Here is an 18,326-nt window from a genome sequence, read left to right as displayed (position 1 = left end):
AGAGCCTCCCACACTATTAGGTATATTGCCTGCCCCTGCTGCACGTTGCGAGGGATGCTCACGGTGAGGTAACGGGCCTACAAGTTATGCCTGACACCTGCATTCTCATGTTATTGTTTTGCACACTTCTACGATTATCTGAGTTAATGGGTTGTGTTTTTTGAGGGGCCGGGCCGATACGACTTAAAAAGTTCCTACATGTGTATTGCTGTTAGCCTGAGGGGTCCGTATTGTACTGATGGGACACCTCGAGGGGGGGGGTATGATATTGTATTATGTGGAGGGCACGGGTCACGGGCACATTGCAGAGCGGCTCGAGCAGAAGGGAGGCCTTGGCTTTGGTTCGGGCCTCCGATGTGTCCAAGCTGCTATCCCAGTTGCTAGCTCGATTGCTATGTGTCACAATAGTTAAGTGTGGTGCAGTGGACCGTGCCACACCACAATGTGTTATGGAAATTCACTTGGTTCAACGCACAAATCCATGTCGCATTAAGCTGCGCCAAACGCAAAGAATTTCCCCCGTTGTATTACGCTCTTTTGTGCAAGGACTGGAAGTATCCCTTTCAGAGTCATGTAGAGTCAGGAGACAGGTGTTGCTTGCTTGATAATCCCATGCTTAGAGACAGAGCGCAGGTATGTTTATTGTTTTATACCTGCCCAACAGGAAGTGATGTCAGACAGGAAGGGGTGTCTCAAACAGCAAGACAGGAAGTGATGGAAAAACCAACAGATGGATTTCAACAACCAGCAAACCAGGAAGTGATGTTGACAAGCACTTCCTCAATACATAGCCAGTCTACAAACACCTTAGTAGAACAATCACATGTAGTAGAATAATCTATCACCACCGGAGTGACTTTATCCAGCGTTGTTCAGTGATCAATGCCACATAACGTTACTATGATTCTCATGCGTGCGTAATTACAGGCAGCGTTATATTATCTCAAGCGTGTTGATCAGGCACACCAGAGAGAACAAACGCACGTTCCTTTATACTGTGTTCCAAACAAATGTATCCACGCAAGCCAATAAATCCATGCATTGCACGGGGGGCCCCAGCCGGCGTCCATACATTCGCCAAGAAGACACTGCTCCGCCGCGCATAAGATATCTCCTCCAATGGATTAACCCCCCCAGTGCCTATTTAAACCGAGACACTGAGAGACTAATGACAAAACATTACAATACACTAAAAACACATCCTAGTAAAATTTCCACAACAAATGGGAGGGGAGTCATGCATCTCCTTTCCTATCGATATTGTTTTGTTTGCACTGTTGTTTGGTTTGTAATCCTTTGCATCCTCGCTGTTTTCGGACCAACCCCCACATAGAGATACCCCGTGCATTGTGCAACGGGTGGATACATTTGTTGACTTACCTTTACCGGTAGTCAGGTTGCGATCACCCATTGGTGAATTGCTACCATACCTGCTAGTCTTCTCACTCCACCTTTGCCTTATGCGGTCTCCTTCTCTCTTGCTTCACCTTCTCTGGATGTTCCCGCTCCTCTTCCTCTCTTTCCACAAGGGCTGCTCTCCGTGCCTCCCCCGGCTGTCACGGTGGCCACAGTTTTTACGTCCCTGAATGCAAAGGGGTTGAATATCCCTGAAAAACGATCAAGACTACTGGCAGAATTGAAGAAGGCTAAATCCCAAATAGTGTTTGTTCAGGAAACGCATTTCAAAAAGGATCAGGTCCCCAGGCTGGGTAATAGGGATTTCCCATTTGGGTATCACTGTCCCTCTCCGTTGTCAAAGTCCGAGGGTGTATCTATTGTTATTGCTAAGACCGTCCCATGGGCATACACAGATCAGTACGTGGACCCTAACGGAAGGTTTCTGCTCCTGCGGGGGACAATAGGTAGCGTGTCAGTGACCATAGCTAACGTGTACGCCCCCAACACGGATCAATTGGGATTTATCCGCACTCTGGTCCAGGTCCTCCTGGAATTCTTGGACGACATGCTGGTACTCGGAGGGGACTTCAACTTTGCAATGGACCCGCTGGTGGATGTCTTTAGGGGCACCTCCCATCTAGCATACTCCTATTTGAAAAGACTGAAGTCCGAGCTCCATCTCCTACACCTGACAGACGCATGGAGGTTCATGCAACCGCGGGATAGGGATTACACCTTTTTCTCGCAAGTCCATCAGACCTATTCCAGGATAGATTACTTTTTTGTCGAGCATAAGGTACTACCCCAGGAGCGCTCGGCTTCAATCGACAGTATTCTTTTATCTGACCATGCCCCCATACACATGTCCCTATCCTTGACAGCACCTATCTCTCAATGCTATATGTGGCGTCTAAACGAATCGTTGTTGCAGGATACCCAAGTCACGTCAGAATGGAAGCGGCGCTTTCATCCTTCTTTGCTACTAACGTTCCCTCTTCCCCCTCACCTATGATCACCTGGGAGGCTCACAAGTGTGTCGTTAGGGGCATACTTGTGAAACATGGGGCCCACAGGAAACGTGAAGGGGCGAAACACCTAGCCCACCAGTTCAGCCGTCTCCATTCCCTGGAAGCGGCACACAAACGGTCTTTGGCTGCCCAGGCTGAGCTCCGAGCGGTAAGACTGGAAATAAACGACCTGTTGTTCACTAAGGTCAAACGACGCATGCGGAACGGTAGGCGGATGTTCTATGAGTTCTCTAACAAACCAGGGAGGATGTTAGCGAGGGCTTTGAGGGGTGCGCAAAGCAGGACCTTTATCTCCCAAATTGTGACGCGTACGGGGCAGATAGCGACGTCCTCGGTGGAGATGGCGGAGGAATTTCGGGCCTTCTACGAGAGTCTTTAGAACTTGCAACCACCAGGGGTGGGGCAGGACCACTCCGAGCCCACCCCTGGGGATCGCTCCTATGTTGGTGGTTCCGGAATGCCTGTCCTAGCCACCGAGGATGGGGACCTGATGGAGGCCCCTATTTCCTTGTCGGAATTGGAGCGGGTGATCAAGGTTGCCAAACCCGGAAAGGCACCGGGCCCAGACGGCTTCACGGCTGCTTACTATAAGATGTTTGCATCCCAACTCTCTCCTCACTTCCTCGCAGCCTACAACTCTATTCTACAGGACTCCCCCGTCCCCACGGACATGTTGAGAGCCTGGATTACCCTAATCCCCAAGGGGGATCGTGATCCCATGATTTGTGGCAACTATCGGCCGATTGCATTGCTGAATGTAGACCTTAAACTTTTCTCTAAGATCATAGCTAACTGGTTGCTCCCCCATATGCCTCAGCTTATACATCAGGACCAAGTGGGCTTTATTCCATCTAGGGAAGCGAGGGACAACACCTCCAGGGTCTTACATATCATTCACCTAGCTAACTCTAGTAGGGCACCCTTAGTATTGCTTTCCACTGATGCTGAGAAGGCGTTTGACAGGGTCCGCTGGGGTTTTATGCATGCCGTATTACAACATATCGGCCTGGGTACCAATATGCGTAAATGGGTTTCAGCACTTTACTCATCGCCCTCCGCAGCGGTAAGGGTGAACGAGACTAAATCCACAGATTTCCTGCTCTCTAATGGCACTCGACAGGGCTGCCCACTCTCACCCCTGATCTTCGCCCTTATTCTGGAGCCATTCCTGGCCACGGTGCGGAACTCGCCGGACATTCAGGGCTTTCGCACACCTGTGGGGGACCAATTAGGGACCGATTGTGGAGGAGGAATTAGGGACGACCTTCACAGAACAGCAGACCCACACCATACTCACCATGTCGGTCAAGTCCTCTATGGCCAGCAAAGTGCAGGAACTCAGCTACAAAATTCTGTCTCGTTGGTACAGAGTGCCCTGGCTCTTGCATAAGATGAGACCCCCTCATATCTGATCGGTGCTGGCGATGTGGCTCGGAATCAGGTACGATGTTGCACACGTTCTGGTCATGTAGGGTATTGAGGCCCTTCTGGGACCAGGTGCTGTCCGTGATCCAGGATCTGACCATGACGGATCTGACAGGCAACCCAGCGGCATGCCTCTTACATATGTCAGCGTCCCCTTTGACCACTTACAAGCGCTCGCTCACACGCCACCTGTTGGACGCAGCCAGGGCATCCATTCCCCTGTTCCCCGTCGATCACGATATGGGTGTCCAAGGTGCGGGAGGTGTATGCCATGGAAGATTTGACGGCCACCCTTAGGAGAAACACGGAGAAACAGTTTTTGTTCACCTGGGGGGCCTGGATCTATTTCCAGCACTCAGACCGCTATGCAGCTGTCTAGAGATGCACAATATATATTCCATATATATACAATATTTCACATGTTTGTTAATGATCAGACTTGCTACAATGATTATAGTGTTCATGTTTCTGATAAAACACATCATGGCGGTTTGGTGTGTAATGTGTTAACTATGTGGTTAACCAACCCTATTCTCAGTCTGCTGGCATTTAGATTTGTGGCAAATCTCTGTGCAGGGTGAGGCTGCCATAGTACCATACAGTATTTAAGGTACTGAGATTTTTGCATCCATTCAGTCTCTATGGGCTGTGGAAAGGTCAGGCAGTTAATGCTCTTGCAAAAAGTCGGTAATGCTGATTAGTGGGGGGGATGAAAGAGTAGAGTAAAACTTAGGGGATGTTTGAATCCCTCAAGTATCCCAGTCTCATTGATTGTATGTATATTCTCTCGGGTTTTAGGTTAAGTTATAGGAGAATATTTAGGGGCAAATGTGCAAAGTCTGTTGCATTGAGCGTAAGCAGTGTTTATCTTGATCTGTAAGGCAAAGGCTAAGCTCATAGAGTATCTGGTTAAAAGGATTTTACGGTTTGTTTTGGTAGTGAAAGTGAAGGAAGATTCTTCTAATTCTTTTTCAAATTGCTGGAATTAACACAAGTGTTCTTTTTATATGTTTGGTGGTGATTTAAATAATGTGGCCTAATAACTAACAGGCTTCCCATAAGATGAAGATGCGACTAAACCTTTGTTAAGGCAAAATGATTCTGTTGACTTTCTATGAAGGCTTCTTAAAATCTGTTCAAAGAAGAGTAAAGAATCGTTCATTTTTCATTGGGAGGTAGAGGGTCTCTGTAGAATAGATCCTCAGGTGATGAGGAGCAGGACATGGTCTGACTAGGGAACTGCAAGTATTAATGTGCGTGTTACCAAAGAGAGGAACTTCCTTTGAGTAAACGCATGATCAATACATGTGTGGAAATGGTGACGTGGGCGTAATATGTAAAGTCTTTAGCAAAGAGTTGGTGTTTCATGTTGGGCTAGTACTTTGTTAAATGTTTTTAAATCATCAGTATGTGGTGTCTGAGGGTATGCTTGTCAAGTTTCACATTAAGGATCATTTTAGAATCCTCACTAAGTAAGAGTCCCACCTTGATGATCTGCCATGAGAGAGCAAATATGTATTATGAAGTGATCTGGATTGCTAGATTGATGTTGGGAGAGTTACAGGAAAGGATGGTCAGTTTCGCATCTTTTAAGGTGCCTTTAAAAAGTTGATACCTGCCTTTAGGATCAACTATTTATTTTTTTTACAGTGGAAAGGAGAGTTTTTATGAAGTGCAATTAGGATACATTTTTGCTTTGTTGACAATTTGGCTTGGAATGTGCGGAAAAAGAGGAAATCACAGGACGAAGTGAAGGCAGGGGAACATGCACACTTGGCGGGGGGTGGTTTCAGTGGCTTGCAATGTGAGGTATTGTATTCAAACTAGGAGCGCACTTGCAGGGGTCACTCCGTAGGACACCTGAAGGAGACACTGAATCATCGGACAGCATCATTGTTGAGGGGAGCACTTAAAATGAGTGGAAGTGGAAAAAGATGTGTACATCAAAAGACATCACAAAAGGTAAGTCTTTACACAAGCATTAAGGAGAAAATAAGTAGGCTTTAGTGTCACTCAAGTATTTTTTCAGTCCAGTGTGTGCTTGCTGTTTATGCTTATTAGTAGAGGTCCATCTAAATGGAACTTTATATAGTTACATAGTATTTGAGGTTGAAAAAAGACATGGGTCCATCAAGTCCAACCTATAGCGCGTATGCATGTGAATCGACATGTGTATGAGTGTGGATGAGTCCATGTGTCATCTTCTTCTTAAGTGTACCTGTACCCCTGTATGTTGCTCACTCAATAAATTTATCTCTGGTTTGACAAAGAGGCATAGAGCCTTGAAACGCGTAGCCACTCAATGAATTTATCTCTGGTTTGACAGAGGCATAGAGCCTCGAAACGCGTAGCCAAACCACTCGACCGACATCCTCATCACTCAGTAAGACAGACCACACTATCCTCTAGCCCTGTGCCACTCCCTAAGCGTTCTTCCACAACGACTGCCAACAACATTTATACCGCTGCATAACGGCACTCCCGCTCCCCTTCAGCCGACGAGTGGCAGCCTGGCCAGCTGAGCTCTCACTGTACCAGATGGGAGTTATACTGTATTTTCAACGCACAGCCTGTTTTTTCACAAGGTTACATGTGCCCTCCAGTCGCCTCCACCATCCCTCCTCTATCACCAAGGGACCAAATAGGAGTCGTCAAGTCTATGATTATACCGGTAGTGCGCTCGCCATTTTTACTGTTTTTTATCCTTCTATATTGGTAGCCCAGTCATGCAGTCTAACCAAGTTACAGCTATTCTCACTATATCGAATTCATCTTCGAGTAGCATAACTTCAAGCTCAACTACTTTATTAGCTAGACTTCTAGCATTGGTGTACATACATCTGATTTTTGTACTAGTATGGGTTTCATTTTTTATTTGACCTTGGTATCAGTGGATCCTTACGAATTTGATTAACTTGGGCGATTGGATTCGCTATATTGACTATGTTGACTGGAGTGAGGCCTCTGAACCCCATTGTGCTACTGCCCTCTGTATTAATTGTACCCGTATTTACTTGTTCTATCTTGATTTTAATTTTATTTATTTTTATTTCCCCCCCACCCACCCACCGCCCCCCATTATCTAGTTTAAAAGCTCCTCCAGTCTTTTAACCATTTTTTCCCCCAAAAGTGCTGCACCTTCCCCATTAAGATTCACCTTGCCTGTGTAGGCAGGAATCCTAGAACCGGCCCTGGTCCTGATGACAGATCACCCTGTCTGTCCACCTGATGATGGAATCCCCCACCACCAAGATCTGCCTCTCCTGACCCTCCAACCTGCTCCCATCCTTGCTGGAGCAATCACTCCCCCTGCGGATAGAGGAGGTGTCCTGCTCCAGCAGTGTCGCCCCTGAACTAATATCCCCAACATCCTGCAACCTGGCATATTTATTTGGGGTTTATCAGTTCAGGATTGGCCTCTCTCGCACTCTTCAATCTACCACGCCTTCTAACTGTAACCCAGCTACCCACCTCGTGATCCTGCTCCTCAAGACCCCCCTCCTCATCTAGGCCGCCCTCCACCACAGCCTGGTGCGTTAGTCCAGACTTCTCTCCATGATGGTTATGCTCCTCAATGTTGCCAGTTTGTTGTTTAGATCCAGAATCTGGGCTTCCAAACGACTAGCTCACATCTGGCGCAAAAGTATTCACTCTCAAACACTTGCTCAAGAAATGCATACATTGCGCATGATGTGCACCGGGTTGCATGCCCACTCATGGAAGACATTTTATTTTTTATAATAGGCTATTTATTTTTGTTTAGGGCCACTCAAAGTACTCAAGTGGCAGTTACCCCACCCACAAGACTTATTATACTCCGCCTAGGAGTTATTTTACTATCCCAAGAGTTATTATATTAAAGGCCTGGATTTCAATACACTAAAGCCCTGGAGTTATTGCTCTAATGACCTGGGTTTATTACTCTAAGGCCCTGGATTTTTTGCACTAAGCCCCTGAGTTCTTACACTACAGCCCTGGGGTTAATTACACTACAGCCCTGCGGTTATTGCTCTAATGGCCTGGCGTTATTGCACTAAGCCCCTAAGTTCTTACACTACTGCCCTGAGGTTAATTATACTACTACAGCCCTGGAGTTATTGTACTTAACCAGTAGTTATAATGCTATGCCCAGCAGTCTATATATTCTATATAGGGATGCCGGGCGAGTAGTTTTTTGTACATTCAGCCCTGCTAAAGCAGTGGGAGCCGCTGCTCGTTTAATACAAGTGATCTAGTCGATCGAGCCCGGGCCCCCCCCCCGCCGGTTTTCGGGGTCCCCCGCTCCTCTGGCCGTTCTTCGCCTGCTCTGTGTGATCACTGAGACCGCGGCGCTGTAATCACAGCGCCACCAGTCTCAGCGGTCACTAAGTGCAGCTTCTGTCACAGCTTCTGTCACAGAACCTCCCTGCGTCCTATGGTCCAGTGCGCCTTATGGAGTGCAAAATACGGTATTAAAAATGTTTTACATTTATTTTTTACTTTACTGTCGGGGACTCTGGGGAAATATCATCAGGGATCTAAACAGACCTCTGATATTTCCCTTTTTGAAATAGAAAAACAGATTGAGGACACAAAATCCTCAATCTCGTTTTCTGCAGCCCCTGTTATGAATGAACAGGAAGCCTCTATAGTGAGCTGCTCCTGCCCATTCATAGCCTGCGGATATAGTATCAGTTACTATGTCCATAATCATGAATGAACAGGAAGTGATGTACAGCACTTCCTGTTCATTCATAATTGGGGACACAGTAAACATTGTTGAGTGCTTATAACTGCTCTCCATCCTGACTCCTCCCCTCGCTATGACAAGAGCTGCTGTCCTATTGATTTAACACTGAACCCTTTCAAATGTATCTTACTCTGTATTCCCTGTGTCTGCACTCAGCAAAAAAACTTTTACTGGAGCATATAGCACTTTGTAGCATTTCTCATCTCCACCCTCAGCTCTGCCTATACACGCCTCTCCCTTTTTTAATTTCACAATGCCTCATGAGAGATGTAGTCAGCTCTCTATGCCAGGATATGACAAGCACTGGTTACCTAGATCCTCCCACTGGCTGTAGGAAGAACTGATCTAATAATAGGAGCATTTGACATCATTGTCAGCTGAAAATTTAAATTACATGAAAAGTAAGAACTTTTATGATAGATTGTTAGAGCAGTTTGCTTCCTCTGACTAAGGGCGACCTAAATATATAAAGTGATGAGCATCTTGGAGTTCTTCTTTAAGGATTTTGCTTGCATATGGTCCAATGCATCATTAAACAATTATGCCAAAAAGGTGCTTATGATCAACAAGATACATTCATTAAAATCAAACAATCAGCTGTGTAGGAAAAATTAAACTGGGTGAGGAAAATCAATGCACAAGTTCACTGTAAAATCTCTTACACAATGCAAGACTGAGCACAGCAAGAAGGCACAGGCTTGTCTCACTGCATTAACAAGGTATGTCACAAGTAGAAATTTCAAGAAAGACAACTGTTTCCAGACGTGCTGTCGAAGCTCTTTTGCAGAAGCACAAAGAAACAGACAATGTTGAGGACTGTAAAACACAGTGGACAGCCAGAGAAATTTAGTGGAGCAGATGGATGACACATCATGCTGACTTCCCTTTGCATTCCCATAGCACCATCGGCTCAGATTTGACAGAAACCAGTGAGAGCCTTGTGCACCCAAACACAATCCAGAGAAGTCTGATCAGAAGTGGTCTTTACAAAAGACTTGCATCTAAAAAGCCATACCCTCTACGTTGATACAAAACCAATGCTTATGCATGAAAAACACAAGTACAGGTGTGCAGAAAATGATAGCAGCTGCTTTGGACTGCTGAAATATTTGTCTGTATCAGAAGGCAGTTTTGGTTTCCTTTAATTTAATGAATGTGATGAAAATTCACTTTGAACACCGAGGTATGGGCAAGAAAAAAAACAAATTAAAAAAACATTATTTTTGTTTGCATATGTCTGGATGAGATTAATTCCCTTGCAAAGTTCAAATTCCTTTGCAAAGTGAACAGCCTATTTGCCTTAGTATTTTAATCCCAAATACCCCAAACATACAGCCAAAGTAATGAAGAACTATCTTCAGCAAAAAAGAACAAGGAGTTCTGGAGATGGCATGGTCCCCACATCATTGAGTCTATCTGGGATAACATAAAGAGACAGAAGCAACTAAGACAGTCTATATCTGCAGAAGAACTTTGCTTCGTTCTCCTAGATGTTCGGGACCACCATTCTGACAAGTTCCTTAAAAAAACTGTGTGATATTGTACCTAGGATAACTGATCTGATTTAGGTTTTTGTGTTTATGAACTTTGTGTATGGTCTCCCTGAGGAACAAAGAATACTTTTCTTGATAGATTATGGATTGTAAATTAAGAGGAACCCTTTGTTCTTGTGTACAATGTCCTGTTTGTTGTAAGTGTGCTTGCTCTTTCTTCATAATACAATGTTTCTCTTTTGCTGTCTTATGGAATAATCTTGTGCCTTCAATCTCTAAAGTTTCCACCAGAGGAGTTTATTTAAATTGATCCCATGCAGTCCATTTGCAAAAAAGGGAAGGGTAATGAGTGATCCCTGTAAAGAGAGATGTCAAACTTCAAGATTAGATTCCTATAGAATATTGAAAAACAAAATGAATGAACAACTAAAATAGGTAGATAAAAAAACTGCAAAAGTCATAGAAATCTACAAAACAACAGAAAGTTGACCAACAGTTAGAAGTGAAACCAGGATCAGATGTGTGATTTCTTTGGGGTTCAAATAGTTGAATCTGATAATGGTGATATTAATTGGGAGTCTAAATGGCAGGGGACATTGCTTGATTAGATAAATGTACAGTAGGGAAGATCACAAGGACACCTGAAAAGGAGAACACAAAATGTAATCAGGAAAAAATAGATGAGCAAAAGAAAATTTCAGTTGACTAATTTACAGATGAATCCTGATTATGACTTTCTCCTACAAAAGGGCACTGGTTTTACCCCTGTTAGTGGTGGGGAGGAATTTGAAATCTATAAAGGTTTGGTGATTTTTCTAAGTAAGATTAATATAAAGTAAATGAAAAAATGAGGTTGGTGAACAGATATTAAAAATATTAGAATTATGAAATTAGGGTACAGTAATAGATGAGGATAAGTTTGAGAAGATGAAAGCAAAGTGGAGCAATTTAAGGATCAAGAGATATAAATATAAAGATTAAAGTCCAAACAAATGCCATAACTGCACAGAAATAGCAGCAGCTTATATTGGAAGGAAGCAAGTTGTTATGGAAATTCACTTGGTTCAACGCACAAATCCATGTCGCATTAAGCTGCGCCAAACGCAAAGAATTTCCCCCGTTGTACTACGCTATTTTATGCAAGGACTGGAAGTATCTCCCTTCAGAGTCATGTAGAGTCAGGAGACAGATGTTGCTTGTTCGTTAATCCCATGCTAAGAGACCTGAGCGCAGGTATGTTTATTGTTTATACCTGCCCAACAGGAAGTGATGTCAGACAGGAAGGGGTGTCTCAAACAGCGAGACAGGAAGTGATGGAAAACCAACAGATGATTTCAACAACCAGCAAACCAGGAAGTGGGACAGACAGGAAGTGAACAGGAGTCAGCTAACAAATCACATGTAGTAACAATCAAGGACCACCGGAGTGACTTTATCCCACGTTGCTCAGTGATCAATGCCACATAACGTTACTAGGATTCTCATGCGCGCTCATTCACAGGGATAACGTTATATCATCTCAAGCGTGTTGATCAGGCACACCAGAGAGAACAAACACACGTTCCTTTCATATACTGCGTTCCAAACAAATGTATCCACGCAAGCCAATAAATCCATGCATTGCACGGGGGGCCCCAGCCGGCGTCCATACATTCGCCAAGAAGACACTGCTCCGCTGCGCATAAGAAATCTCCTCCAATGGATTAATCCCCCAGTGTCTATTTAAACTGAGACACTGAGAGACTAATGACATTACATTACACTACAATACACTAATAACACATCCTAATAAAATTTCCACAACAAAGTGCAGAGAAAAAAAAATGAGGCATTTTAAAAATGAGAAGGGAATTTGCAGAGAAGAGACTAGGCTTGCAACATTGCTTGGGATTGCAGGGCAGCAGTGTCATTATTGTCAGCCCACTACAGGAAATTGGCAGCTGACTGTATGAGCTGACGGTATTTCTGGCAAGATCAGTGGATATTTTTTAGTACTTGCAGTGTTTTTAAAGAGACATAACATAGGAAAACTGCATTTATTGGGAAGTTGTGTTGGGTATATTTTTTTTAAGGTTTTGCCCCCAAATTCACTCTAAGGAAAAGTTTTGCCCACAAATATACTTTAGGAGAAAATTACTTACAATCCCTTTCTATCTACTTAGCTCAACTAATGGACAATTATTTATTGATCTCTATAGAGTCCCTTTACATTTCAACCCCACATAAAATCAGCCTAGAGCCTGCAAACAAATTTTTCAGGTTTACAGACTGAGTTCAAAATAAGTTCATTATGGATTTATTGGAATTCATATTAAAAATAACTTTACTATCTGAGTTCTCGTCGTTGGAGATAAGTCCCCCACATATTTCACGCGATCCTGCTCAAATGCAGGGAACTTCATTCTATTCTTGATTTGTCTTACCTTCATCAAAGAGAACTGACCCTCTATGAATTTGGGGATAAGAGTAGTAGGTTGTTAGCAGGCTCCATTGGGAAGAACAGATCTCACACTTATGTTTCCAAAATTAATTGCCGCCATCGGGGGCTTGTTCATTCTTCCAAGCGTATTGCTGAGGCCTTTCAACGCCACTACTCTTCCTTGTATAATATTGCTTCCTCCAGCCCCCACCTTGATGGAACACATCTCTCGGATACAGTACATCATTACATTCAGTCTTCGGCCCTTCCCTTTTATCTACGGAGGCGGTCAATGATCTATCGCAGCCATTTACTTCTGGGGAACTCTCTAGGGTGTTTAGGTATCTGCCTTAAGGAAAATGCCCTTGCCCTGATAGGTATTTTGGCATATTCTGTAGGATTTTACATGATCCCCTCCTACCAATCCTTCTAGACACTTTTAATGCTATTTCTACTTCCAATCCCTTTCCTCCACAGTCTCATGAGGCTCACAGCACTATAATTCCTAAACCCAATAAAGATCCTGCTTCCTGTGCAAGTTATAGACCTACAGTATTTCCCTCTTTAATATAGATATTAAGATGTTCACAAAATGAATTGTCAATCCTCTGAAGCTTTATATCCCATCCCTTGTTCATCTGGACCAGGTGGGCTTTGTTTCCTCCAGAGTGGGTAGGGATAATACATCTAAATCCCTTATTCTCCTGGACTATGCTCGTAAACGTACGGTCCCCCTTTGTCCTTTGTCGGTTGATGCAGAAAAGGCATTTGACCGCCGTAGTTGGTCTTTTCTGGACGTGACTCTCTCCCACATTGAGAATCTGACTGATAGAGAGACAGAATCTTACCCTAAAGATCAATCGGCCATAGCTAGAAACAGAGTCAACGGGATCATGTCTGATCTGGTCGTCATCCGCAACGGCACATGTCAGGGTTGTCTGTTGTCGGGATACCTGTATATCCTGCCGATGGAACACCTGGTGGCCCACATTAGGAACAATAGGACTATTAAGGGCGTACAAATAGGAGAACAAGATTTCAAATTTAGTGTGTATGCGGATGACTTGTTATACTGTATATATATATCCAACCGTAAATGAGCTTTTCCCTCATTGATACAGGAATTTAAAGATTTTGCTCAGGTTAGTCACTTTAAGGTAAATATGCTCAAGACAAAAAGCCTTTAATGTTACACCTTGAACAAGATCTCAACAGAGACTTCCCTTTTGCATGGCAACGTGAAGGCCTTAGATATTTGTGAATCTAAATAGTTTGGAGCATATGTATGCTCTTAATTATAAACCTTTACTTACTTTTGTCCGCTCCAAGTTGTTGGTCCAAATTGAATCAATCTTGGTTTGGACGTATGTCACTCTACAGAATGATTATCTTGCCCTATTTATTATATGCATCCCAAACTGTCCCCATAGATGTCCCCAAATGATTATTTTATAAATTACGCTCTTTGTTGTTGAGATATATTTGGGCATCCGGCTAAAATACCGGCTAGACTATGGTATTCTGACTGACCTGACAGAAGTCGAATGGGGGAGTGGGTTTGCCAGACCTGGAACTTTATTATCAGGCGGCTACATTGACCAGAATTCTGGATACTATTTTTCATCCTGCTAATAAGTTGTGGGTGCATGTGGATAGTTTTATTTCGTCTTCCTCCTCCCTCTCCCTTTTTGGGTTACCCCCCTTAAGCTCATCCTGTACGTACTTCTGTTCCTTTTTTCCTTCCTACAATGCTTAAAGTTTGGGACTCATTTGTCAAGTCCCATCTGCTATATACTTTTTCTATTGCCATACAATAGTATGTTACGGATTGCTAAGAACTACCGATCCCATCTGCTATATACACTCTCAATTATAATTGGTCGCTATGGGGCCCGGGACGGGTCAGGGCCCGGTCAGGAGCAGGGCTGAGGAACTTCTCCCTCTCCCCTCGCAGCACAATGAGCCCAGCCAGGAGAGGTCAGCGGTGGCAGTACCGATTCCACGTTCCTCCCCCACAGAGCACAGCGGTGGCAGTACCAACATCACTTTACTCCCCCCGTACACAGAACTCGGCCAGGAGAGGAGCTAGCAGCCGTTTCGAATCCACCCTCCCGCCAAGCTGAACCTGGCCAGGAGAGGTCAGCGGCGGTGGTAGTATGAACTCCACCTTCCTCCTCCTTGCCTGCACACATAGCCCAGCGGCGGCAGTACCCACTCCACCTTCCCGTCCCCCCGTACACTGAGCCCAGCCATGAAAAGTCAGTGGCACTACCATATCCACACAGACCACCCTTCCCGGACACCGAGCCAGGCTAGGAGAAGTCAGTGGCGGCAGAGTGTGTGCCCCCCCTCTCCCCCCCACACCAAACCCGGCCAGTAAACTTCTCAGTTGTCAGTGTGCTTTGTGCATGATGCATCAGTGACATTTCAGTGTGCACCATGGTATAGGGTGGTATTCCTCTCAGTGAGTGTATGCCTGTGCTTGCATAGGCAGGTGTTCCTGTATTTTTTTGATTGTAAATACATATTTATTGAATATTTAAATACATATATGCATTAAACACTTAAAACAATATCAATCACAAATAAGGTAATAAAACAAAACAAGGTCATCGAAATCTGGAACCATCATCCTAGTAAGACCCTCTATGTACATTTAGTCTTATATCAAAATTACATATCTACATATTACACTTCTTGATTTACCGATCATCTATTTCCCCTTATGTCTATTTTGCTAACATAACCCTCATTTGCTAACAGGCCCTTCTACTCCAATCCCACCTAATCAATAAATAAATCAATATTTAAGTGTATCTACTAGTGATCTATAGAGGGGGTTATTCCCTCTTAGAAAATATCCCCAATAAATATCCCTAGTGTTAGTGTTATTAAATTGTGTAATCCTTATGAACTAATACATGAAATCTATTTGTGAACATTGTGCTTAATAAGTTAAATAAACAAATAAAAAATATCCCCAATAAATAACCCTAATATTTGTGTTGATAGTAGTGTGATCCTTGTGAAATAATATTGGAGCCCTACTTTCAAGGTATAATCTATTAGTGGGCTTTGTGCTACAGGGGGAAAAGGAAAATGCTGTTATTCTTTTCGGTGCTGAAGGAAGCAAACGGTACAGTTTATTATTTCTATGCTGAAGGAAGAAATCTTTTAAGTTGTATTGCTGTACTGAAGGAAATGACTGTTTATTGTTGCTGCTGTGGAAAATAAATGCAGTTTGTCTGATAAAGCCTGTGTTCTGCGGTCCAACTAATTCCCCAAACATCACAATATATATATGTGCTAATCCTGGATGGTGTATACCATATAATTGTATTGGTGAAGAAGGAAAGAAAAAGTAAATTAATAAAGTAAAAAAATAAATAAAAAAAAAAAGGAGGGGAGAAGGGAGGGGAATAGAGAAACATCTAGATGCATTACATTTGTCCAAGCATACTTAGGCAACTCGGTCTTGGTGGAAAAACTTTATAAATGGGCCAGTTCGCAGCCATGAAATACCTAAACCTTATTGCCGATATATAAGGTTCCAAAACAATAACAAAAAAACAAAACAAAAACACAACAAAAAAAAAAGAAGGGGGAGAGGCTCATAGCCAGCATATATACACGACTCGAAATCCATATAATACCTACGGATGAAAAAATAGATATTATGAAAGCAAACCCCAGCTCTCTAAAGAGTTGTCTCTAAGTGTCAGATTAAATCCCCTAATTACCTGCTCCTTCACCCATTGTCATAGAAAAATATTCATCTGAATGTTTATAAGAGATCCAGCCCTGCCATATCCCTCTAAATTTATCTATACCATCGGTATCTTCTGCCACAAGCTTTTCCATATGCATTATATTGTCCATTTCATCTGCCCATAGTGACAAAGAAGGCGTCCTGGAGGTTTTCCAACACCTAGATATACAGACTCTGGCAGCTGACAAACAGAACCTAAGAATATCCTTCTTAATATTCTTGATGGACTCGGGCATGAGCGAAAGAATAGCAATAAGTGGGTTGGGCTCTATCTTTACAGACTGCATTAAGCAGTACGCCTGGAAAATTTTATTCCAGAATGGTTGCAAACGTTTACAGTCCCACCAAACATGTAAATATGTGCCCTCATCTTCCAAACACCTCCAGCATCTATCGGAGGTGGTGAGATATATTCGATGGAGTAGATCGGGTCACCTCTACCAAAGCGACACAATCTTGAAATTCTTTTCCTGGTGGTATGCGGAAGTGACGGAGGCATGGGACAGATTATAAATCTTCTCCCATTCTAAATCCGTCAACTCCATACCTGGGTCCCTTTCCATGGCCAGCATAACAGATGAACGGCCTGCAGTCACCCTCTCTCTCAGAATACCATAGATATTTGATACTTGATGCAAAATAGGATCGTCTGACATGCATAACTTTTCAAAGGAGGTCCGGGGTCTAATCAGATCAGCGCAAGGTTTGAGGGACCGTATATAATTTGATAATTGCAATGTTTCATACCATTCCTTCCCCAATACTTGCGCTGTTTGCTTCAAAGCTGGATTTAACCCCGTGCCTCCCAGGCTAATTACGTGTCTTAATTGGACAGAAGGAGAGCTCTCCAATGCGAGAAATGCGAGAACAGTGCATGCCTGGAGGAAACTGTGGATTTTGAAATATGGGTGTAGGTGTAGATATAAACAATAGCAGGTCATCTGCAAATAAAGCCAATTTATGGTGGTGAGAATTGGAAACTATGCCCGTAATTGATGGATTCTGTCGGATCGCCACCGCAAGATGCTCCATCACTAAAACGTATAGAAGAGGAGAGAGTGGACACCCCTGGCGTGTTCCATTTCCTATAGGATAGAGTCAGAAAGAATACCATTAGCCCGCACCCTTGCAGTGGGATGGGTATATAAAGCCATCTCCTTAGAAATAAAGGAGTCCCCTAATTCCACCTGTTGGAGGGATGTTTTAAGAAAGACCCAATTAACCCGATCAAAAGCTTTCTCCGGATCGACCGAGAGTGAGCAGAGGGGGATAGCCCTTTTCTGTGCCAATGATATCAAGTTTATGGCCCTAGTGGCACTATCTCTTGCCTCTCTCCCCTGAACAAATCCTGTCTGATCTGGATGAATAATCTTACTCATTATGGATTTTAATCTAGTGGCTAAAATTTTAGCATAAAGCTTAACATCTATATTTATTAAAGAAATTGGTTGAAAATGACCACACTCTGACAAATCTTTCCCAGGCTTAGGGAGAATTGAAATGTGGGCTTCCAGTGACTGTTTAGGAAATGGACAAGAATCTGAGATAGAATTGCATATCTTCACCAAAAAAGGTGTCCACTTATCTCCCAATTGTTTATAAAAGCGGGCAGTAAATCCATCAGGGCCCGGGGCTTTACTAACCTGTAGTAAAGAAAGTGCTACTCTCACCTCATCTGCTGTAAATGGTGAATTTAATTTATCCCGTTCCGCCGTTGAAATAGTTGGCAAAACTGTTCCCTGTATATATTCCTTAGTCTTTGCCTTGAAGGAACTGATGGGCGTATCAGCATATTTACCCCGAATAGAATATAGAGAAGAGAAGTACATCCGAAAAGTATCTACTATAGAGGAAGGCGAGTGTTGCACAACACCAGAGCTATCTTTAATGCGAGATATAAAGGGTGCAGTTGATCTCGGATGAATAATCCTGGCAAGCAGTCTCCCACATTTGTTGCTGTGTAAATAACTATATTTATGAGATTTGTCTCTAGTTATGAGAGAGTGTTGATCCAGGATTGTACGAATATTATTTTGAATATCTGACAAATCCCTAGCCACTGTAG

This window comes from Nanorana parkeri, unplaced genomic scaffold (assembly GCF_000935625.1).
Source record: "Nanorana parkeri isolate BGI_ZX_2015 unplaced genomic scaffold, ASM93562v1 scaffold2602, whole genome shotgun sequence".
Taxonomy (NCBI): domain Eukaryota; kingdom Metazoa; phylum Chordata; class Amphibia; order Anura; family Dicroglossidae; genus Nanorana; species Nanorana parkeri.
The sequence above is the reverse complement of the archived record's forward strand: the minus strand, read 5'-3'. Positions refer to the sequence as shown.